Raw genomic sequence first — 25,365 nt, forward strand, 5'->3', positions numbered from 1 at the left:
TATCTATCTGTCGCCCTCACTCTATCTATCGCCCTCACTCGATCTATCTATCGCCCTCACTCTATCTATCTGTCGCCCTCACTCTATCTATCGCCCTCACTCTATCTATCTATCGCCCTCACTCTGTCTATTTATCTATCTATCACCCTCACTCTGTTTATCTATCGCCCTCACTCTATCTATGTCGCCCTCACTCTATCTATCGCCCTCACTCGATCTATCTATCGCCCTCACTCTATCTATCTGTCGCCCTCACTCTATCTATCGCCCTCACTCTATCTATCTATCGCCCTCACTCTGTCTATCTATCGCCCTCACTCTATCTATGTCGCCCTCACTCTATCTATCTCACTCTATCTATCGCCCTGACTCTATCTATCTATCGCCCCTCACTCTATCTATCGCCCTCACTCTATTTATCGCCCTCACTCTATCTATCACCCTCACTCTATCTATCTATCGCCCCTCACTCTATCTATCGCCCCTCACTCTATCGCCCTCACTCTATCTATCTATTGCATTCACTCTATCTATCTATCGCATTCACTCTATCTATCGCATCACCACAGCATCACTCACCACCACAGCATCACTCAGGGGCAAAACAACATCACTATGTGCTACCACAGCATCACTGAACGCCACAGCATCACTGAACGCCACAGCATCACTCGTCGCCACCACAACATCAATCTGTGCAACCATTCAACAACAACTGGTTCAAATATGTCCTCTCAATGTTTCAAGCTTTATTACAAATATCACAAAAAGATGTTAATATTTCACTTCTGTCCTTGGATTTTCGTCACAATCAAATACACTGAACATAATGTACACAAAAGTTATTTACAAAAGTTTAAGCTATTGCCATTATAAATTACAATAACTTCCATTTAAGTATTAATTATTTAAAAAAATTAAAAGCCATTGTTATTTGTAATATCAATACATCTAAGTCACGTAAATACAAAACATGTTGCATTACAAATGCTATAGGTGTCACATTTGCGAAAGTTATAACTATTGGCATTGTAAATGACAAAGCTATTAATTTAGCTATTTTCAAAACCAACACATAAATAAAAAATGTGTCATTTACAAGACAAATAGCTCAAACTTTCCTAATGCGAGACCTATTGCATTGCAAATGCTTGTTCTTTTAGTTACAGGATCTTATAATCATTATGTGACTGGAATCGACACACGGCGCCACGTTTGTTTACCTTGTTGTATAAACCTCAGATCCATCCAGGCCTGGGGGGCAGAGGGCCTCCACCCTCGGGCTCTCTGGCCAGCAGGGAGGTGGGTGGGTGGGTGGGTGTGCCCAGGGCAGCCCCGGTCGGTGGCGGCGCCGAGAGCAGCGCCGAGAGGCCGCTGGCTCTCAGCCTAGCGCTGTGTGTCCCTCCCGAGCAGAGCTGGGAGAGAGAGCGGCCGAGCTGCTGTGTTATTAACACACACAGGGGCGCGTGTGACCCACCCTGAGATGCAGACACAGGCCTTCTCTCTCAAGCTCATTGAAGCTTCCGCTAAAATGTAGCTTAGCGCCTAGAAAGAGCTTCTGGGTGTTGGGATATTAGGACGTGCTGACCCAGTGGGGATGTTCTTGTGTTTTCGCTGACCAAGACATGTATTGCTGCGTTTCTTTTTGTATTCTGCGAGTTTAACATTCACATTTTATGCACTAGTCAAGAACTTTAAGTTAAACATTTTAAAGGGTCTCTCCAGTTTTTAGCGCTATTTTGAGCCTGTTATTCGTTGACTTGTGAGGGTTCAGTGTCCCACTGCCTCCCTGAACTAATCTTGTGGATTGAGCACTGCCAGAAACCCTTTCTGCGCTGCGTTGCTCAGCAGGTTGCGCACGCGTTGCTGTCCAAACTGGTTTCGAGTTTGTACTGGTGCATTCATGAGTCCTTGCACCAGGGCATTAGAAATCCTACCCTAGGAGCTCACAAGGGGGGTAGATTGTATCTCCCTTCTTCCTCCTCAGATCTTTCTGAAATCCTCGACTTCTCACACTTCTTCTCTTTCCCTTTTCATCACCTTCTTTTCATTCTCCTCTGAATGGACTGCTGTGTGCCCTTCAGTTCACCCCCCCCCCCTCCCACACACAACGCACCCACTCATCTGTAAGTATTGCTCTTTCTTTGACTTTGGTGCACATTGCATCTGGACAGCTCTGCCCCATGCTCACACACTTTCCTTTTTTTTTTTTTTTAAACAATCTTTATTGCGGATTTTTAATAATTTTACAGACATTTGGCCCAACCCCCCACCCACCTCCCCCCAGGAGACCAAGAGGTAATTATACACTCAATCATAAGAGGATACAGATCAAAACGCAGTAATTTTTCTAAAACAAGGAAATATGCACAAATATAGAAACAAGAAAGGAAAAAGAAAAGAGAGTGGTACATAAACATGAGAAGGTGAGAGGAAGAGGATCTCATAGGATCTCATCATATTCCTGTTTCTAATGTCTCCCATTATTCTCTCTCGTCATTTTCTTCGATCCAGTCAATTAGGGGACCCCAGATCTTCATCCCTCTTCTACGAGTATTATACCCTTTGTTTCTATAGATGGCAACTTCAAGACTACATGTCGCCAGCAGTCTGGCCCTCCATTGTATATATGACGGAGGTATTGGGTCGAGCCAGGCTGATGCCACACACAAACGAAGCACCCCCATCGCAACAAAAATTAGCCCATGTGATTGTTTTGGCCTTTCGTTGTTTGATGCCCCCAGCATGATTTCTGATGTTGTGATGTTTACCTCATAGTCATAATGCGCTATCTCTGTGAGAAAGCTTGATATTTCAGCGATTAGATTAGTTAGCGAGTCACAGGAGGCAAACATGTGAATGATATCTGCCGCGGGGAGTGAGCAGCGTGGACGGGTTGTGCCTTTCCCAGTTCCCCACTTAGCTAATTTAGATGGGGTATAATACAAGGAAAAAAAGGTCTTATAATATTGTGCTTGAAGCCTTATAGACATAAGGTAAGAGAGTGACATTTCATATGAATATGCCAAACTTTGGTTAGATAATCCAAGTTTGGTCTGCCATGCCATTATATGTTTATTCATATCATCTGGTAATAACGCATTCACAGCCCCATAGATCGCACCAATTTTTAAGGGTATTTCCCTATGTAAGTTTCTTATAAAAGAACACGGTTGAAATTTGATCCGGCCACCCCCTTTCTTCAGAAGAAAATCTCTCACTTGGAGATATTTGAAAAAATCCCTATTAGGAATATTGAATTCTAACTTTAATTCGGCAAATGATTTGAATCCATTAGGCGTAAAAAAACAACCGAATTGTGTAATCCCCAGATCATTCCATTTCTTTATATAATTGTCGTGGAAAATCTCAGGAAGATCTGAGTTCAGATTCACGGGAGTATAATAGGAATAGCGACCTATTCCTAATAGCTTCTTAACTTTCCCCCAGACTTTGATAACATTATTAATAGTCTTAAATTTGACTTTTTTAAAATACCCGTCATTAACATGACGCCATAGGCATCCAGCGGCCCCTTCTCCCAGAATAAGTTCTTGTGGTGTTGATATATTACCGCTTCCTCGGTTGCCAGTTATAAGACTCAAGCTATACCTTAATACTGTGGCCCAGTAGTATAGCTTGAAGTTGGGAAGAGCCCAGCCTCCACGTTCTCTTGTATTAGTGAGCCACCGCAATGCCCTGCGCGGTCGATTATATTCCCAGACAAATCTAGAAAACAGTGTAACTATATTTTTAAACACCAGTGGGGAAAATTCTAAACAAATAGCCTGAAAAAAATACAGAAATTTAGGTAAAAACAGCATCTTGACTACATTAGTTCGACCACCAATAGTTAGATGGAGATTGTTCAGTCTGGTCAGCGCTTTCTTGGTCTGTTGTATAAGTGGATCTATATTGATGCTGACGATGAGCTCTATAGCAGCACAGATACTGACCCCCAGATATGTTGCCTTTTCAGTTACCCTAGAATCATTCGTCATGATCTTACTGTTCAACACAATCTGTGTCTTACTAGCATTCAGTTTGTACCCAGAGGCTTCACCAAAGAGTAGTGCTTCTGTTTCTATTATACTTATGGCATTTATAGGGTCCCCTGTAACAATGGCGATGTCATCAGCATATCCTAAGCATTTTGTACCCATATCATGTACTAAGATGGGAGGAATAAATGCATTATTTTCCAACCTCCGGATAAATGTATCTATATAAATAGCGAATAAAAGGGGTGAGCAAGGGCATCCTTGTCTAGTCCCCCGAGTAATAATGAAATTTTCTGACAAAGTCCCATTGATCAAGACGCTGGCTCTGGGGTTTACATACAGCTGTTTAATAGCAATTATACATTTTTCACCAATACCGCAGTTTGCCATTGCCGCCCACAGGAACTTCCAGGAGACCCTATCAAACGCCTTCTCCGCATCTAGCAAGATGAGCGCCATAGGGTCTCCTGTAGTTCCCGTGTAGTCAAAGAGAGAAATAACTCTTTGTACATGGTCAATAGTAGACCTTCCTGGCACGAACCCGTGTTGCCTCTCAGAGACTATTTTATGAATCATGGGTGCCAGCCGTGATGCTAATATTTTAGAATAAATTTTGGAATCCCCGTTTATCAGAGTAATTGGTCGGTAAGATCCCATTTCCTGTTGGTTTTTATTTTTTTTCGGAAAAACTACTATTTTGGCTAATGACCATGACCTAGGTGGGTTCCCCCCTTGCCCGATGGATTTAAAGAGTTCTGATACAATCTCCCTGATTTGTAGTGCAAACTTTACATAAAACTCTGTAGGTATTCCGTCCAGGCCCGTTGCCTTACCATTAGGCATAGAGTTCATTGATAATAGAATTTCTTCCCACTGTATGGGACCATCTAGTAAATCTCGATCATCTGTATCAAGCTGATCTTTGATAATTAGACCCAAATATAAATCGGGATTGCGACCCACATTATCAGTTTCATGATATAAATTCTGATAGAACTTCTGGAAAGCTGTTCTAATATCAGAAGGTTCTACTCTCAGGCCAACTCCTGGGTCAATGATTTCTTTTATTAAAGTGCTTGATGATTCTTCCCTGGTTCGGACAGCTAATTGGTGACCTACCCTTTCGCTTAGCTCATACGTTTTCTCTTTTTGAGAGTTTGCCCTCGCAAAAGCCTTTTCAATTAAAATTTCTGAGATATAGTTCTTTGCGATTGCTACCCTGCTTATAGCGGAATCTACTTCCCTGCCTTCATGTATTGCTTTAATCAGATCTTCCTCAGCATTACATAGATTCTGTTCAAGAGCTGTCATTTTTAGCCTCCTTTCTTTATTAAGCTGGAGAGAAAAGCGCATGGTTTCGCCCCTAATACAGGCTTTCAGAGTATCCCACACTACATCCACTGTTGCAGACCCTATATTTTCAGACAGGAAGACCGGGATCCATTTTCTCATATGTTGACAATATCCTTCGTTATACAATAGTGCCTTTTCAAACGTCCATGTGTTTGGTGAAGGTTTATCTGTGTCATACGTGAGGCTGAGTACTAGTGGATTATGATCCGAAAGGATTCTTGGCAGTTTTTCTATTTGGCATCCTGATTTCAATGCGTTAGACATAAGCATATAATCTAACCTTACGTGTTTTGAATGCGGGTAAGAAAAATAGGTGTACCCAGGATCCGCTGGATGTTTTGCTATCCATCCGTCGACTAAACCGTGCAACCCACACATATCTTTTAATGCTTGAAAAACTTTATGCTTCCTCCCACAAAATTTAAACTCTGGACCCATAGACCAATCGCTAGGTAAGTGGATATTTAGATCCCCACACACTATCACCGGGAGGGGCCAATGCACAAGTTCATCCGAGACACTGATCAGCACGTCCGGATCGTCACTAATGTTTCCATAAATGGTGCAGAGTGTTAATTTATTCTTCCCGTTATTATATCCACACTCTGCTATAACATATCGTCCCGATTTATCCGCGACTGATCTTGAAAACTGCAGCCCTGCCCCTTTTGCTAAGATCGCCACCCCCTTAGTACGTGATCCTTGTGTGGTGGCGGAGATGAGTCGATATCCAAGTGTTTGAAGTAGATGCTTTTGTGCCCCTTCGATATGTGTTTCTTGCAAACAAATAATGTTTGCAGATGAGAGCTTGAGTCCCTCTGCCACTTTCTGTCTTTTCTTTACATCGTTGAGGCCACATATATTCATTGAAAGTATTTTTAATTTAGCCATACCAGTTGTTTATTATTACACCATGATTGTTTTCTAAGTTGCATTCTATAAAGGAACTTCCCCCCAATAATTTCTTTCCTTATATTTTTCTGCATGTATCTCATACCCCCACTAAAACCCCTTTGGACCTGGTCTCCCCCCCCACTTTCCCCCCCTCTTCCCCCCCCTTTACCTCCCTTGGAGGCATCCTTGATCCAGTAGGATCCAGGTGTGGGCGTCCGTCTGGTCAGGGCGCCTTCGTGCACCCCCCCCTGCCCCGCATGGGAGTTATAGTTACTTAGAGGAAAAAATCTATGAAAAAGAGAGCTTAACTCCAGTTGTTAATAGTCCAAAATAAAACCCTGTTTAGTTAGAGATTAATATTGTTCTCTTCACATTAGTCACAGCACCATGCTTTATATAATACTTATGGTCCGTTCTGCATCATACCAGGAAAATAAAATGTCTTGAACATTATTGATGTCACTTTTTTGCGATCTTTGAGATTTCTTTAAGGTAATTTTCAGCCTGTATTTCGCTGGTGAAGCTGCGGGTTGATCCCCTGAAAACTATTTTCAGTCGGGCAGGGTTCTGTAAAAATACTTTTGCGCCTATCTGCTCAAAGGGAGTAAATAACTGCCTCAACCTCCACCTCCTCTCAACAGTTGCATGGGTGAAGTCAGGTCTTACAAAAAATACGGTACCATTGAATTCTCTCTTGCTTGTAGGACGAGCTATGTCATAGATAGTGTCTCGGAGTAAAAAATTTCCAAAAAACACCAACATTGCCCTTGGATATTTAGATTGGTTCTGCGAATGCTTGGGTTGGGTAAGGGGGAAGCGATGGGCTCGTTGAACCTCTCTCTCCAATTCCCAGTTTTGCAATTCAGGGAGAGCTGATTTGAGAAGTTTAATTACATACCCCCTTGGATCATTGCCTTCAACACCTTCCGGAAGACCCAGGAAGCGCAGGTTGTTTCTCCTCGATCTATTCTCCTGGTCCTCAATCTTTACCAATAAGTCCTGTATAATTCCTTCTTGTGTTTTTTTCCTGTTTTTGAAGATAAGTAACATCCTTCTCCAGATGGTCAGTTCGTGTTTCAACTGACACCATCCTTTTCTGATATCACACACTTTCCAATAAATCCAATTAGCAGGTATGTGACCAGTGCTCTGTGTGTTCTACAGAGAGGCCAACAACTGGATGTGCATACAGCCTGAACATCTTTATAATCTACTGACAGCCACTGTGAGAAACTCGCACCGCCTTCAGCCTCACCTTCAGAGCTCTCAAGTGCGCCCCATCATAGACACCCACCCACAACATGAACTCAACCAGGCGCCTGGAGGCGGCTCAGTTCACAGTAAGCGCTACACAAGACTCCCGCTGCAAGAAGGAACCTGAAACACTTGAAAGAAGCAAACACTCTCACTAGATGCAAGATAAGAAGTGCAAGTACAACACTGACGTGGATTAAAGGACACTCATTCTTCAGAAATTGGTCAGTGTTTTTTGGCCGTGAAGGATGTGAATAGAGGGCCTGGTTGGGACCGCATTAATGTCCGTTTTTGCTCCACTTACAGCTGTGTATATGTGTGTGTCAGTAGGTACACGTGTATGCGCGCACAACCGTGTATGCATGTTTAGGGCCTTATTTACAAACAAGAGGCGTAGGGCCGCACCACAAGTCTCCTTGCTGCGCTGTCCAACGCCAATTCGAAATGGCAGAATGCGCCGTATTTACAAGATACAGTGCAGTCCTGTCCTTTCAGCCAGCGCCGGCGTACAATCTGCAGCTGACCGTCAATGAAGGCACCCTTTCACCGTGCTGCAAGGGTGTCTGCGTTGCAGGTATGATTGTTTTTGTGCAGGAAGGATTACCATCTTGTACAAAAACAATCAAGAGGGGCGTTTTCCTTGTTCTGTGTGCGCTGCAGAATGCACCACACATGGTCCAGGGAAGGCATGGCTTGGCAGTTCGGGCTGGACTGTTCCCATGAGGCACAGGGTCAGACTGATTTGCATATGGCCATGTCTGAACTGGGGTGGCTGAGTGGGCTAAAGAACGGGGATGGATCAAACCCAGATCTTTTGACTGGATGTGAGTGTTTGATTGGTTCAGATGCTGCGTCCATCACCACCCCCTTTTGTACCACTCGAAGATATACGTAGCGCCTAAGTATAGGGGGAGCCAGTTTCAGGGGGCCCGAGCACACCCAGGCCTGGAGGTGAGTACCCCCAGCGCTGAACCTGGCACCCTCTGTCATCCCAGGACCTCATCCCCTCACACTCTGCAGCCCTCTCACCCTCGGACCTCAGACCCTCACACTCTGCAGCCCTCTCACCCTCGGACCTCAGACCCTCACACTCTGCAGCCCTCTCACCCTCGGACCTCAGACCCTCACACTCTGCAGCCCTCTCACCCTCAGACCTCAAGCCCTCACACTCTGCAGCCCTCTCACCCCTGGACCTCAGGCCCTCACACCCTCGGACCTCAGGCCCTCACACCCTAGGACCTCAGGCCCTCACACTCTGCAGCCCTCACACCCTCGGACCTCAGGCCCTCTCACCCCTGGACCTCAGGCCCTCACACTCTGCAGCCCTCACACCCTCGGACCTCAGGCCCTCTCACCCCTGGACCTCAGGCCCTCACACTCTGCAGCCCTCACACCCCCGGACCTCAGGCCCTCACACTCTCCAGCCCTCTCACCCCTGGACCTCAGGCCCTCACACTCTGCAGCCCTCACACCCTCGGACCTCAGGCCCTCACACTCTGCAGCCCTCTCACCCTCGGACCTCATACCCTCACACTCTGCAGCCCTCTCACCCTCGGACCTCAGGCCCTCACTCTCTGCAGCCCTCTAACCCTCGGACCTCGGGCCCTCACCCTGGACCTCAGGCCCTCACACTCTGCAGCCCTCTAACCCTCGGACCTCGGGCCCTCACCCTGGACCTCAGGCCCTCACACTCTGCAGCCCTCTCACCCCCGGACCCTCACACTCTGCAGCCCTCTCACCCCTGGACCTCAGGCCCTCACACCCTCGGACCTAGGGCCCTCACACCCTAGGACCTCAGGCCCTCACACTCTGCAGCCCTCTCACCCCTGGACCTCAGGCCCTCACACTCTGCAGCCCTCTCACCCTCAGACCTCAGACCCTCACACTCTGCAGCCCTCTCACCCTCAGACCTCAGACCCTCACACTCTGCAGCCCTCTCACCCTCAGACCTCAGACCCTCACACTCTGCAGCCCTCTCACCCTTGGACCTCAAGCCCTCACACTCTGCAGCCCTCTCACCCCTGGACCTCAGGCCCTCACACCCTCGGACCTAGGGCCCTCACACCCTAGGACCTCAGGCCCTCACACTCTGCAGCCCTCTCACCCTCGGACCTCAGACCTTCGCACTCTGCAGCCCTCTCACCCCCAGACCTCAGGCCCTCACACTCTGCAGCCCTCTCACCCCCGGACCTCAGACCCTCACACTCTGCAGCCCTCTCACCCTCGGACCTCAGGCCCTCACACTCTGCAGCCCTCTCACCCCCAGACCTCAGGCCCTCACACTCTGCAGCCCTCTCACCCTCAGACCTCAGACCCTCTCACCCTCAGACCTCAGGCCCTCACACTCTGCAGCCCTCTCACCCTCGGACCTCAGACCCTCACACTCTGCAGCCCTCTCACCCATGGACCTCAGGACCTCACACTCTGCAGCCCTCTCACCCTCGGACCTCAGACCCTCGCACTCTGCAGCCCTCTCACCCCCGGACCTCAGACCCTCACACTCTGCAGCCCTCTCACCCTCGGACCTCAGGCCCTCACACTCTGCAGCCCTCTCACCCCCAGACCTCAGGCCCTCACACTCTGCAGCCCTCACACCCTCAGACCTCAGACCCTCACACTCTGCAGCCCTCTCACCCTCGGACCTCAGACCCTCACACTCTGCAGCCCTCTCACCCTCGGACCTCAGACCTTCGCACTCTGCAGCCCTCTCACCCTCGGACCTCAGACCCTCACACTCTGCAGCCCTCTCACCCCTGGACCTCAGGCCCTCACACTCTGCAGCCCTCTCACCCCCGGACCTCAGACCCTCACACTCTACAGCCCTCTCACCCTCGGACCTCAGACCCTCACACACTGCAGCCCTCTCACCCCTGGACCTCAGGCCCTCACACTCTGCAGCCCTCTCACCCTCGGACCTCAGGCCCTCACACTCTGCAGCCCTCTCACCCCCGGACCTCAGACCCTCACACTCTGCAGCCCTCACACCCTCGGACCTCAGACCCTCACACTCTGCAGCCCTCTCACCCTCGGACCTCGGGCCCTCACACTCTGCAGCCCTCTCACCCCTGGACCTCAGGCCCTCACACTCTGCAGCCCTCTCACCCTCGGACCTCAGGCCCTCACACTCTTCAGCCCTCTCACCCTCAGACCTCAGGCCCTCACACTCTGAAGCCCTCTCACCCTCAGACCTCAAGCCCTCACACTCTGCAGCCCTCTCACCCCTCGACCTCAGGCCCTCACACCCTCGGACCTAGGGCCCTCACACCCTAGGACCTCAGGCCCTCACACTCTGCAGCCCTCTCACCCTCGGACCTCAGGCCCTCACACTCTGCAGCCCTCTCACCCTCGGACCTCAGGCCCTCACACTCTGCAGCCCTCACACCCTCAGACCTCAGACCCTCACACTCTGCAGCCCTCTCACCCTCGGACCTCAGACCCTCACACTCTGCAGCCCTCTCACCCTCGGACCTCAGACCCTCACACTCTGCAGCCCTCTCACCCTCATACCTCAGACCCTCACACTCTGCAGCCCTCTCACCCTCGGACCTCAGACCCTCACACTCTGCAGCCCTCTCACCCCCGGACCTCAGGCCCTCACACCCTCGGACCTCAGGCCCTCACACTCTGCAGCCCTCTCACCCTTCGACCTCAGGCCCTCACACTCTGCAGCCCTCACACCCTCAGACCTCAGACCCTCACACTCTGCAGCCCTCTCACCCCCAGACCTCAGGCCCTCACACCCTCGGACCTCAGGCCCTCACACTCTGCAGCCCTCACACCCTCAGACCTCAGACCCTCACACTCAGCAGCCCTCTCACCCTTGGACCTCAGGCTCTCACACTCTGCAGCCCTCACACCCTCAGACCTCAGACCCTCACACTCTGCAGCCCTCTCACCCCCGGACCTCAGGACCTCACACTCTGCAGCCCTCTCACCCTCGGACCTCAGACCCTCGCACTCTGCAGCCCTCTCACCCTCGGACCTCAGGCCCTCACACTCTGCAGCCCTCTCACCCCAGGACCTCAGGCCCTCACACTCTGCAGCCCTCTCACCCCCAGACCTCAGGCCCTCACACTCTGAAGCCCTCTCACCCCGAACCTCAGGCCCTCACACCCTCGGACCTCAGGCCCTCACACCCTCAGACCTCAGGCCCTCACACTCTGCAGCCCTCTCACCCTTGGACCTCAGACCCTCACACTCTCCAGCCCTCTCACCCTCGGACCTCAGGCCCTCACACTCTGCAGCCCTCACACCCTCAGACCTCAGGCCCTCACACTCTGCAGCCCTCTCACCCTCGGACCTCAGACCCTCACACTCTGCAGCCCTCTCACCCTCGGACCTCAGACCCTCACACTCTGCAGCCCTCTCACCCCCGGACCTCAGGCCCTCACACCCTCGGACCTCAGGCCCTCACACTCTGCAGCCCTCTCACCCTTGGACCTCAGGCCCTCACACTCTGCAGCCCTCACACCCTCAGACCTCAGACCCTCACACTCTGCAGCCCTCTCACCCCCGGACCTCAGGCCCTCACACCCTCGGACCTCAGACCCTCACACTCTGCAGCCCTCTCACCCTCGGACCTCAGGCCCTCACACTCTGCAGCCCTCTCACCCTCGGACCTCAGACCCTCACACTCTGCAGCCCTCTCACCCTCGGACCTCAGGCCCTCACACTCTGAAGCCCTCACACCCTCGGACCTCAGGCCCTCACACTCTGCAGCCCTCTCACCCTCGGACCTCAGACCCTCACACTCTGCAGCCCTCTCACCCTCGGACCTCAGACCCTCACACTCTGCAGCCCTCTCACCCCCGGACCTCAGGCCCTCACACCCTCGGACCTCAGGCCCTCACACTCTGCAGCCCTCTCACCCTTGGACCTCAGGCCCTCACACTCTGCAGCCCTCACACCCTCAGACCTCAGACCCTCACACTCTGCAGCCCTCTCACCCTCGGACCTCAGGCCCTCACACTCTCCAGCCCTCTCACCCTCGGACCTCAGGTCCTCACACTCTGCAGCCCTCACACCCCAGGACCTCAGGCCCTCTCACCCCCGGACCTCAGGCCCTCACACTCTCCAGCCCTCTCACCCTCGGACCTCAGGCCCTCACACTCTGCAGCCCTCTCACCCTTGGACCTCAGGCCCTCACACTCTGCAGCCCTCTCACCCTTGGACCTCAGGCCCTCACACTCTGCAGCCCTCTCACCCCTGGACCTCAGGCCCTCACACTCTGCAGCCCTCTCACCCCGAACCTCAGGCCCTCACACTCTGAAGCCCTCTCACCCTCGGACCTCAGACCCTCACACTCTGCAGCCCTCTCACCCTCAGACCTTCACACTCTGCAGCCCTCTCACCCCCGGACCTCAGGCCCTCACACTCTGAAGCCCTCTCACCCCGAACCTCAGGCCCTCACACCCTCGGACCTCAGGCCCTCACACCCTCAGACCTCAGACCCTCACACTCTGCAGCCCTCTCACCCTCGGACCTCAGGCTCTCACACTCTGCAGCCCTCTCACCCTCGGACCTCAGGCCCTCACACCCTCGGACCTCAGGCCCTCACACCCTCAGACCTCAGACCCTCACACTCTGCAGCCCTCTCACCCTCGGACCTCAGGCTCTCACACTCTGCAGCCCTCTCACCCTCGGACCTCAGGCCCTCACACTCTGCAGCCCTCACACCCTCAGACCTCAGACCCTCACACTCTGCAGCCCTCTCACCCCCGGACCTCAGGCCCTCACACCCTCGGACCTCAGGCCCTCACACTCTGCAGCCCTCTCACCCTTGGACCTCAGACCCTCACACTCTCCAGCCCTCTCACCCTCGGACCTCAGGCCCTCACACTCTGCAGCCCTCACACCCTCAGACCTCAGGCCCTCACACTCTGCAGCCCTCTCACCCTCCGACCTCAGGCCCTCACACTCTCTCACCCTCGGACCTCAGACCCTCACACTCTCCAGTCCTCTCACCCTCGGATCTCAGGCCCTCACACTCTGCAGCCCTCACACCCTCAGACCTCAGGTCCTCACACTCTGCAGCCCTCTCACCCTCCGACCTCAGGCCCTCACACTCTGCAGCCCTCTCACCCTCGGACCTCAGGCCCTCACACCCTCGGACCTCAGGCCCTCACACTCTGCAGCCCTCTCACCCTTGGACCTCAGACCCTCACACTCTCCAGCCCTCTCACCCTCGGACCTCAGGCCCTCACACTCTGCAGCCCTCACACCCTCAGACCTCAGGCCCTCACACTCTGCAGCCCTCTCACCCTCCGACCTCAGGCCCTCACACTCTCTCACCCTCGGACCTCAGACCCTCACACTCTCCAGTCCTCTCACCCTCGGATCTCAGGCCCTCACACTCTGCAGCCCTCACACCCTCAGACCTCAGGCCCTCACACTCTGCAGCCCTCTCACCCTCCGACCTCAGGCCCTCACACTCTCCAGCCCTCTCACCCTTGTGGAAAAGTAAATTTTGCCATGTTCTGTGTCCCTACGTGTCCTCCATCTTATGTTATGTGTGCATGATTAAATATGCATATGTATCCCCCATGTTTGATTAAAGACGCAATTACAGTTGTGTCCATCACTAGTATGCCAGTTTCCAGTTTTCGTGAAAACTACGAGTATCAGGCCTATGTAAAGTTACGTTGCCACGTTTCTCAGTGTGCACGTTATTTCATTGTAAAGTCCCCGTTTCTAGGCCTCAAAAGGGCCCGAACACCAGATTCAGCTCCTGTCTTCTGAGTCCTCGCTGAGGAGCGATACAGCCCCCACCTGTATCCTCGACCCTTCACTTACTTCCTGCCTCACAGTGCCCGGCTCAGCCTGGCTCTGCCTCTGAGTCTGCCAAGAGTATGTTATGATTCTAGTTATCAGTCCAGCCCTCCTTCTCTGCATTCCTAAGCTACTGAATCGCATCAATAGTTTCCGTCATTGTCTAGCCTTTACGTCTCCATGTAAGAGAAATACTGCATTTAATGGTCATTTAATATTCTTCATCACGCACTACATGTAGAATAATGCATGCTCCAGTCTTAGAGTCTGTTAGCCTTTACCCCGATAACTTTTGGATTCTATCAACATGTTCTCTAAACATCAGATACTAGATACTGTTTAGGCACATGTCGCCCAGACTCTCCAGACTTCAGTCTCTGCTCCTAGCACAGAGTTCATAGCCCCCAGCTTCTCCTAGTAACACGTCATTGTCAGTTTGCGCGCACCATTAGGTTAGAGGTCCCGGCTCCTTAGGTAGCCCCCTCCATGTTTCCGCCCCATTTATGACATATTCTGTTACGTTTGCATCACATGTCTATGTATACGCCCCTGTTACACCCATTTTCACCCTTATCTTTTGCGACTGCTATTGACCACACCCACTGCTCCGCCTACTGTAATTCATTGTAATGTAACTGTTTTAGTATATATATTTGTGCACTGTTATTAAATGTTACGCCGATTCTGATCCTGCCCCCGGCAGCGCTGCCATCCTGTTCCCGTGCAGGTTGTCCTGTTCCTGTCCTTTATGCTGTATTAAAACCTGCAAACTCCTACTACCTCGAATCTTGACTCTTATTTATTGAGCTATCTGTTATTGCTATGTCCAGTAAAACCTAGATCCGGTATTATTTATTTATATACCACATAATGGCGCCCGAACAGGGACTTGCCCTTTCCCCACGCGCCGGTGAAGCCACGCCGGCCCCCTGACCCTCTGCAGCCGTGACGGAACCATACCGTGCACGTGCAGATATTTCTGCTTCAAGTATCCCTCAGGCCCACGGAGGAGACGGAGGTGGCGGTCCAGCATCCAGACGAGGCGGTGGAGGAACGCGGCGAGTCCCGACCAGAGCCCAAGCCGAGAGTACAAGGTCCGAGGTATCCGGAGGCCCACCCGTAACAGAAGTCCGAAGTTCGTCCGTCCGGCGTCGAAGCAGTCCAGTCCAGTCCGAGGCCTTCCATTCTTGCTGCCCGGTGAGTACCATTGCTGGGGTAGTATCTAGACAGGGTCAATCTAATTGACTCTGGTCCGTGGGTTGGTGGTACACAGACCCAAAACGAAGTGTCCACTTCGGTGGATGCGGGTCCTGACGTGTCTCTTTATGAGACCGGTAAGTTTCGTACTGTTTCAGCAGTGCATCTAGTTTCTGTTCTAGTCAGTTCTGTTCTCGAGAAAATTCATGTATTCTGTTTTCAGTGTTCCAGGTAGTATTCTGTTCGAACTGTTATTCTAAATGTTCTTCATGTACTTTAATGTCGTGGTATGAATGTGGAGTAATTATCGTGTTCATTGTGTATTGTATTGTGTCTAGATTACAGTTCAGTTATGCCCTTATTCTCTAAATTACGTCAGCTAAAAACCAGAAAAGGTCTGCTAGAAGCAGCAGTTCCTGTCCCGCCTAGGGACAGTCCAGGTCATTTTATGTATCAAAAGCATGGCATAAGTGCCATATTATATCTAGATTTATGGGTAGAGTATACCAAAGAGTTAGAGGAAAAGTATAGATGGCCCGTATCAGGTACGTGGGATGCCGAGTGCATCATGAGAGTAGAAGAAGCATTATAGAAAAAGAAAGCCAGACAGTCACAGAAAGATGCCATCGAGTTATGGCGCAAAGAATCTCATAAAAGAACCGAAAAAGAAATCAGAAAGTCAGAACTAAGTAGAGAATCTTTAGAACGAGCCCAAGAAAGGGAACTAATCGAGATAGGTGAACGAGTTAAAACAGAACAGTCAGACAGACAGAGGCATGCCCTTATTAAGGGTATGTATCCTCTTCTTGCCGAGGGCTTGCCAAAAGCAACCCCGGAGGCATCCAGTAATTTTCCGCCACCCTTAGTTCCGACTAAGCTACGTCACAAACCGACCGCAGCTGATATTTTCATCTCGTCCTATTTGGACGACACAGTCCCGGAATATGCAAATCCTGTTCCGCCAGTCCCTGTAAATCAGGCAATTCCTGCTCCCCCAGACACCGGGGCACCTTTTGCAGTACCTGCTACGGTACCCCCGGTCCAGCCTACATTTCCCACTCTGCCAGCACGAAGAGTATCAGTCGATGATTCCAGTTTAGGGGCCGCAGGAGGAGGTCCTCCTGGTACCCCGCCGCCACACCAACGTAGAACGTTGGCCGAGTTACATGAATGTGCGTTACAGCGTACGCCCAAATATAAGTCCGTTGCAGACATCCGACGAGCTCTCACTGAATGCCGCTATGATCCAGTTGCAGGTGATGATAGTACAGTAATATATTCCATCCGTGTAAGACGGGTGACCGGGTATTTGGACACCCTACCAGATATGAAAGGAGATCTAGACAGAATATATCGTTTCATCCGTACAGGGGATGATCCAGAAAGTATTGGCGAAGCCATGTCTCAAAGGAAAGCTGAGATCCAGCTCATGATATTAAAGTTTCTGATTAATTGTCTAATAAGAGAACAAGATTACCCAACTAAAGATCCGGCCGAAATGAAAATCCTGACAAGGTGGAGTGATAATATAGCCGAGGGTAAACACAAGACTATCAGTAGTATAGAGAGTATGTACAAGAAAATTCGTAAGGAAATACTAAAGTTACACGAACAACGTAAAGCAGCCCAAGTAAGCGAGAAAGAAAATGACTCTACCGAAGAGGTAGGCGACGAGAATCCCACTAGAATAGCGTATGTAGGAAAATCTAGATTTCCAGACCGACATTCACGTCTAGACTACAAGAAAACTGTTCCTCATCCAGCACCAGAACAAGGTTCTCTGGAACAAGTATTTCAAGCTACCGATCACATTCTGAAATCACGAATCGGTTATAGCGAGTTAAGTACTATGCATGAACAAGAACTAGCCCGATCAGCAGTCCGATGGATTACTGATTCTACCACTTTTCCAGATGAAATAGTGGCACAAATGTTTCTGAAATTGCCCCCAGCCGAGCAACGACTGGTGGGTATGTATATGATCCAGCACCTCATTACTCTGTATGAGGGTCAACATTCTGATCCAGGTCCGTTACACGATGTCCTGAACGAGTTACTCCAGTATAGATGGAAAGGTTTAGGTACCGATTTAATTAGTGTCATTCTAGAACAGCGCCACAAATATAGAACGTTTTTGAACCCGCATTTTGTTCATGTCTCACCTCCAGAAAGTAAACCGTTTTACATAGACAGACAGAATCCGTTACGAGAAGTACACCCAGTTAGGACAACAGATGGTGAAATGCAACGAGTGTTTGTTTACACTCCGATTACAAAGATGGAACTCTTAGAGATGAAGAAATTAATTCCCTGTCATGACAAAGATCCAGCAGGGTTCCACCGAGAATTAAAAGACATGCTCCGTATGGGAGAATACACGTATCCAGATATAATTAAAATGTTAAAAGTCCTGTTGCCCGCAGGGGTATATGAAAAACTCAAGGAAAAAGATTGGGAGATGGGAGAGAAAAAGATCGATTGGGCAGTTCTAGAAGCTGAAGATAAGATACGAGTACCAGGTACCGGTCTAGGAGAGAAATGTAAAGAATTACCAGAACTGTTAATACAAGTTTTGCCCAGATTATTAGCCACTAAAAAGGAAGACTGGGATGCAATCTCAGCTTGTAAACAGAAACAAGATGAAGACACTAGTGATTTTTATTCTAGATTCGAGAAATGCTTTAGTATCAACAGTGGCCTCAAGACAAGTAGCGAGTCATACCCTCATCTTTTTGTTACTAAATTAGTCGAGAATTCAAGTCCACAAGTTAAGAATCGAGTTTTGAAAGTCGAAAGTACCTGGCAAGCTAATGCCCCGTCCCAGATGTTACAGATGCTTCAATACCACCAGAATAGAATCAGAGAAGAACAAGATCACGAAAGGAAACGTATGAAAGACACGAAAATGAAAGTACTGGTTGCACAATCTATTCCACAAGACAGTCAGAAGAGGGGTACGAATCAAGCCAGTCATCCTGCAGTTCCCGTTAAAGGGACATGCAATTATTGTAAACAGCCAGGTCATTATATAAACGAGTGTGCAGTTCTGAAACACAATATAGCTACCGGTAAGACTAAAGAAAGACCACGTCCGCCTAGACAAGAACAAGTTTCACAGACTTCTCAGCCACAGAATGCACAACAGACAGTTCCAGCACCGCAGCCTATTGCTGCAACACAGCATGTTACACAGCAGATGTACCAGTATGCACAGTCCGAGTATCCAGAGTATCAGCCATATTCATGAAACAGCCTAGAGAGGGAGGTAGGCTTGCCTCTCATCGAGATACCTGTAGATCAAGAGGGTCCCTATGTTCATAGTCAAGTATTAGGGAAAGATAGAAAGTTTTTGATTGATACAGGGGCAAGTAGGACCACCATCAGTCACGCCGAAGTTCCAGGGGCTCCGCTCTCAGGCTCTAGAAATGTTTCCCTTGGTTTTTCAGGAAAGCCTATTGTAAACGAGATATCTAAGCCAGTTACTCTAGAAGTAGGTCCATTGTCCCGCACTACTGATCTGTTACTTACGAAGTCATGTCCAGAAAATTTGTTAGGTATTAAAACACTGAAAGAATTAGGTGCAGTTATTTGCTGTTCCCCAGAGGGAATACGACTGTTCCTACGTGACTTCAAGGGTCACTATGTATTACGAGATTTTGATCCGAGATTGTCTAATGTTCCGCAGCATCTATGGGCACAAGGTCCAACTGATGTTGGCTTCATGCAAATCACACCCCATCGTGTGACTCTCAAGCCAGGTGTAGTGTTACCACGAATCAGACAGTACAGATTGCCACCTGAGGCTGTAGCAGCCTTATCCAAAATTATTGACGAGCTCATCGCTCAAGGAGTAGTTGTAGAAACTGACTCCAATGTATGTAATTCTCCGATCATTTCAGTCATGAAACGTACTGATCCAAATGCACCCCCAGTATATCGATTAGTGATTGACCTTCGGGAACTCAACAAATGTATTATTCCCCAGTACCCAGTTGTCCCAGATATCTCTTCCCTATTGACAGCCATTGATTCTGAAGCCTCATTTTTTTCAGTCATAGACCTCAAGAACGCGTTTTTTAGTGTCCCCATTCATCCAGACAGCCAGTTCCTTTTCGGATTTTGTTTAAATGGAAGGAGCTATATGTTCACACGAGCTCCTCAAGGTTTCACAGAAAGTCCTAGTATTTACAGTCAAGCACTTAAGAGACAACTAGACAACATTCACATGCCAACTGACACTGCCCTGCTCCAGTATGTCGATGATCTACTGATCACAGCCCGTTCTGAACGTGCTTGCGAGCGAGCATCCCTTACAGTCCTGTATTTCCTTGCCGAGATGGGGCACAAGGTGTCCCCTTCTAAGCTTCAATTCTGTGTCCAGCAAGTGATCTATTTAGGCCACTTACTGTCCAAGAGGGGTAGGCAGTTGACACCTGACCGTATCCAGTTAATAGCGAGTCTTCCTCAGCCCAAGACACAGAAGGAGGTACGTGCTTTTATTGGCCTCACTTCTTACTGCAGACAATGGATTCCTCAGTATGCATTTCTAGCTAAACCACTGATACAGTTAACGACACAGGAGGCAGCCGTATCGACTGTCCTCCCTTGGACATCTGAACATACACTTAGTTTTAATGAGTTAAAGAAAGCTCTATGCCAAGCTCCAGTTCTAGCTACACCGAACTACAGTAAGCCTTTTACACTTTTCGTCACTGAACGTGAAGGTACAGCATTATCTGTTCTCACACAAGATCAAGCAGGACAATACAAGCCCTGTGCTTATTTTTCGAGCACATTAGATCCTGTAGCCCAGGCTCTGCCTGCGTGCCTCAAGTCAGTTGCAGCCACAGCACTAGCTATCAGACAAAGTGATTCCATAGTATTAGGACATTCCTTGACAGTACAAGTTCCACACTCCGTGGAAGTTCTTTTAAACCGAACACAGACTCAGCACTTGACAATTGCACGTTTAACAGGTTATGAATTGACACTGTTCCAGCCACACATAGAAATCCGACGCTGCAACGTTTTAAATCCTGCTACCCTGTTACCGTCAGTTACTTCAAATCCTGCCACACATGACTGTGTGGAAGTAGTTAACATTATGACTAAGCCAAGACAAGACTTGACAGATATTCCATTACCAGATCCCGACCTGACACTTTATGTGGATGGTTCATGTATGAGAACAAGTACAGGAGAACTAGTAGCCGCGTATGCAGTGACTACTGACACTGAAGTTATTGAAACACACCGTATTGACACCTTGTCTGCTCAAGCAGCAGAGCTAGTTGCTCTGACACAAGCCTGCATACACGCCAAGAACCTGAAAGTTAATGTTTACACAGATTCACGTTATGCATTCGGAGTCGTACACGACTTTGGAGTGCTCTGGCAGGAGAGAGGTTTCATGACTTCTCATGGAACCAGGATTCAGCATAGTCTCCTTATTCAAGCTCTGTTAGATGCCATACACTTACCGACATCTATTGCTATCATGAAATGCAAAGCACATACGAAAGTTACTGACACTATTTCCCAAGGTAATGATCTAGCAGATCGCACAGCCAAGCTTACAGCACAGACACCAGACATTCCAGTTAATAAGACACCGACATACACTCCAGATCCGACTACCTGTATGACAGTTAAGGACCCCACTCAAGATGTCATAGATATCCAGTTACATGCTACTCCCGAGGAAATCAAGAAATGGTCCGAACAAGGAGGGGTCCAGACAGATCAGGGATGGGTAACGAAGGGTAAAGCCACATGGTTTCTCCCCGATTCTATGGTTCAAGTCATTATCAATACCGCACATAGTCCAGCACATTTAGGAGAAAAAGCTATGTTAGATAGTATCCAGAACATTTGGTTCAACAAGCATTTACGAGCTGCAGCCAAGCAGAAAGTCCGTACCTGTATGATATGTTGTCAGTTTAATCCAGGTAAAAGTGTTCCGGTGGAACAAGGTGGATTCCAGCCTCCTGACCACCCTTTTGAAGTCCTCCAGATGGATTATATTCAGATGGAGCGATGTCGAGGTTTCAAGTATGTCCTTGTAGTTGTATGCGCTTTGTCCAGGTGGACAGAAGCATATCCAGTCCCAGATTACACAGCCGCGACCACTGCCAAGCAGTTGGTTCGTGAATTCTTCCCCCGTTATGGACTCCCTAGGGTCGTGTATTCAGACAACGGCCAGCCATTCTCATCCGAGCTTATGAAACATATTTCCCTGTTGTTAGGGTACCAGTGGAAGTTCCATTGTGTACGCCATCCAGAAGCAGCCGGTCTCGTAGAGAGACATAATCAGACCCTGAAAATCCGAATTGCAAAAGTATGTAGAGAGAAGGGCGTAGACTGGCTAGTAGCTCTGCCAGTTGCTCTATTTTATATGCGCATGGTCGCACATTCCAGATCAGGTCTGTCCCCTTATGAGGTCGTATTCGGCCGCCCCCCTAACATGTGGGGTACACCTAGACCTCGAAGTATTACCGATGTTTCAAGTAATATGCTGACAGATTACCTAGCTTCCTTGATGTCTGCCCTCAACTCTTGTCGTTCACAGGTTGCTGCCGCATTTCCAGACAATACCGAGGTGGCACCGCATGAAATCGTTCCCGGATCCATGGTTCTTGTCCGGAATTTTGATCGTTCAAGTCCGCTGGAGCCTCGCTGGAAGGAACCCCGACAGGTCCTCCTGGCCACCCGTACTGCCGTCAAGCTGGAAGGCAGGAAGGGCTGGGTCCATTTGTCACATGTGAAAAGATTTTTTGGACTGAAACCTGTTTCAAAGAACATTTCCGAGGATTCTAAAAACTGCCAAAGTACTATTCTTAAGGACTGTCCCGCAAAAGACATTGCTACGAACCCTTCCCTGTTAGAGAAAACTCCGCAACAGGAGTATAAGCTTAAACTAAGGTCTAGTAAAATAAGTCAGCCAGTTTGATTGTCTAAGTCCTCCCCTAGGTGAAACGGTTAGACCGGTTTCTGACATGTATATAATAGACCCCCACAGAGAGAGAGTTAGTGAGAACTCTAGAAGTTGCACTATTATTTTATGTTTTCTGCTATATTTTAGCATTATGATTTCCTGCACCAGTTATGCATTTTATTTGTGTTTTTCAGTTTCTCATGTAAATAAGTCTGTTAATGTTACAGTAGAGCACACGTTTAGTGATCTGCCTCCTCATGAACTCTCATATCGTCTTGCTATGCGTAATAATTCTTTTATCCGCATGTTACATTATTCACACCAGACCAGCAATGCCACAAATTGTTGGGTGTGTGGTCGACTCCCCCCTTTCCAGACACCGAAGGGAGTTCTGCCACTCTTTCCTTATCCATTTTCACATAATGGTTCGTGTGGAGCATGGTCCACGTTAACGTCATCCTCAACAGATATGTCTTTCCTGAACAGTACATGTTTCCCAGACAAGCAAGGTCTTCCCCACAGAACAGGGTTAGATCTAGAAAATGAAGTTTATAATTTGGGTAATTATTCTTCGCATTTTATGGTCCTGAATGTTCAGTCTGATTCTACTCCAGACTTACCTGCTATTTCAGTACTACCAGTCAAAGGTGAATTATGTGTCCGAAATAATGGTTCCGTACATGTAGGCCATAGTGATTGTACTACTATTGTCAAGTATAGTGACAGTGGGAAATCTATTTTCAAAGCTTCACGTCATTCTTATTTTGTTTGTGGTCAGACCGCATATGTTCGTCAGCCCCTTGATTGGGATGGTACATGTTACATTGCCTTCCTACTGCCACCAGTTTTCCTAGCCCCACCTGACTATCATAGGAATTCCCACCTAGTACATACTAGACACAAGAGAAATCTCCCGATTGTCGATTATACTGAAACTGCTCTAGAACAATACATAGATATCAATAAAGGTGTCTTCCCCTACTTAGGTACTGTCGTGAATAGTAAACTGATACGTAGATTAACCAGAACACTTGAAGCAGTAGTGATTGAGACTACTTCTGCTCTAGGTAACTTAACCGAAGAACAATCCTTTATGAGAATTGTCGTGCTCCAGAATCGTCTCGTCCTTGACGTCATACTGGCCGATAGGGGCGGGGCCTGTAGAGTCATCGGATCTAGTTGCTGCATTTTCATTCCTAAAAACGCACCGTCTGTTTATTCAGCTATTACCAGACTCCATAAAATTGCCCATATGTTACACCAAGATCCAGGCACCTGGACATGGTCCGGTTGGTTCTGGAATATAATTTCCGCCTGGGGATGGAAAGTATTGTCATTTCTGGGTATTGCAGTAGCGATCATATTCAGTTGCTGCCTCTGTTTACAATGTGGCCCTGCGATTTGCGGCATTTGTGCTACATCTTGTATTCCTAGTCCCAAGTCCCGTCCTAAATCCAGTTCCAAGAAAATTCGAGACGAGCAAATGATACTGTATGAAATGATAGATGGTATCATGAATATTGATGTTTCCTGATGGAAACGTAGTGACAAGGAGGGAATGTGGAAAAGTAAATTTTGCCATGTTCTGTGTCCCTACGTGTCCTCCATCTTATGTTATATGTGCATGATTAAATATGCATATGTATCCCCCATGTTTGATTAAAGACGCAATTACAGTTGTGTCCATCACTAGTATGCCAGTTTCCAGTTTTCGTGAAAACTACGAGTATCAGGCCTATGTAAAGTTACGTTGCCACGTTTCTCAGTGTGCACGTTATTTCATTGTAAAGTCCCCGTTTCTAGGCCTCAAAAGGGCCCGGACACCAGATTCAGCTCCTGTCTTCTGAGTCCTCGCTGAGGAGCGATACAGCCCCCACCTGTATCCTCGACCCTTCACTTACTTCCTGCCTCACAGTGCCCGGCTCAGCCTGGCTCTGCCTCTGAGTCTGCCAAGAGTATGTTATGATTCTAGTTATCAGTCCAGCCCTCCTTCTCTGCATTCCTAAGCTACTGAATCGCATCAATAGTTTCCGTCATTGTCTAGCCTTTACGTCTCCATGTAAGAGAAATACTGCATTTAATGGTCATTTAATATTCTTCATCACGCACTACATGTAGAATAATGCATGCTCCAGTCTTAGAGTCTGTTAGCCTTTACCCCGATAACTTTTGGATTCTATCAACATGTTCTCTAAACATCAGATACTAGATACTGTTTAGGCACATGTCGCCCAGACTCTCCAGACTTCAGTCTCTGCTCCTAGCACAGAGTTCATAGCCCCCAGCTTCTCCTAGTAACACGTCATTGTCAGTTTGCGCGCACCATTAGGTTAGAGGTCCCGGCTCCTTAGGTAGCCCCCTCCATGTTTCCGCCCCATTTATGACATATTCTGTTACGTTTGCATCACATGTCTATGTATACGCCCCTGTTACACCCATTTTCACCCTTATCTTTCACGACTGCTATTGACCACACCCACTGCTCCGCCTACTGTAATTCATTGTAATGTAACTGTTTTAGTATATATATTTGTGCACTGTTATTAAATGTTACGCCGATTCTGATCCTGCCCCCGGCAGCGCTGCCATCCTGTTCCCGTGCAGGTTGTCCTGTTCCTGTCCTTTATGCTGTATTAAAACCTGCAAACTCCTACTACCTCGAATCTTGACTCTTATTTATTGAGCTATCTGTTATTGCTATGTCCAGTAAAACCTAGATCCGGTATTATTTATTTATATACCACACCCTCGGACCTCAGGCCCTCACACTCTGCAGCCCTCTCACCCTTGGACCTCAGGCCCTCACACTCTGCAGCCCTCTCACCCTTGGACCTCAGGCCCTCACACTCTGCAGCCCTCTCACCCCTGGACCTCAGGCCCTCACACTCTGCAGCCCTCTCACCCCCGGACCTCAGGCCCTCACACCCTCAGACCTCAGGCCCTCACACTCTGCAGCCCTCTCAC

Source organism: Lissotriton helveticus, chromosome 4_2 (assembly GCF_964261635.1).
Source record: "Lissotriton helveticus chromosome 4_2, aLisHel1.1, whole genome shotgun sequence".
NCBI classification, from domain to species: Eukaryota; Metazoa; Chordata; class Amphibia; order Caudata; family Salamandridae; genus Lissotriton; species Lissotriton helveticus.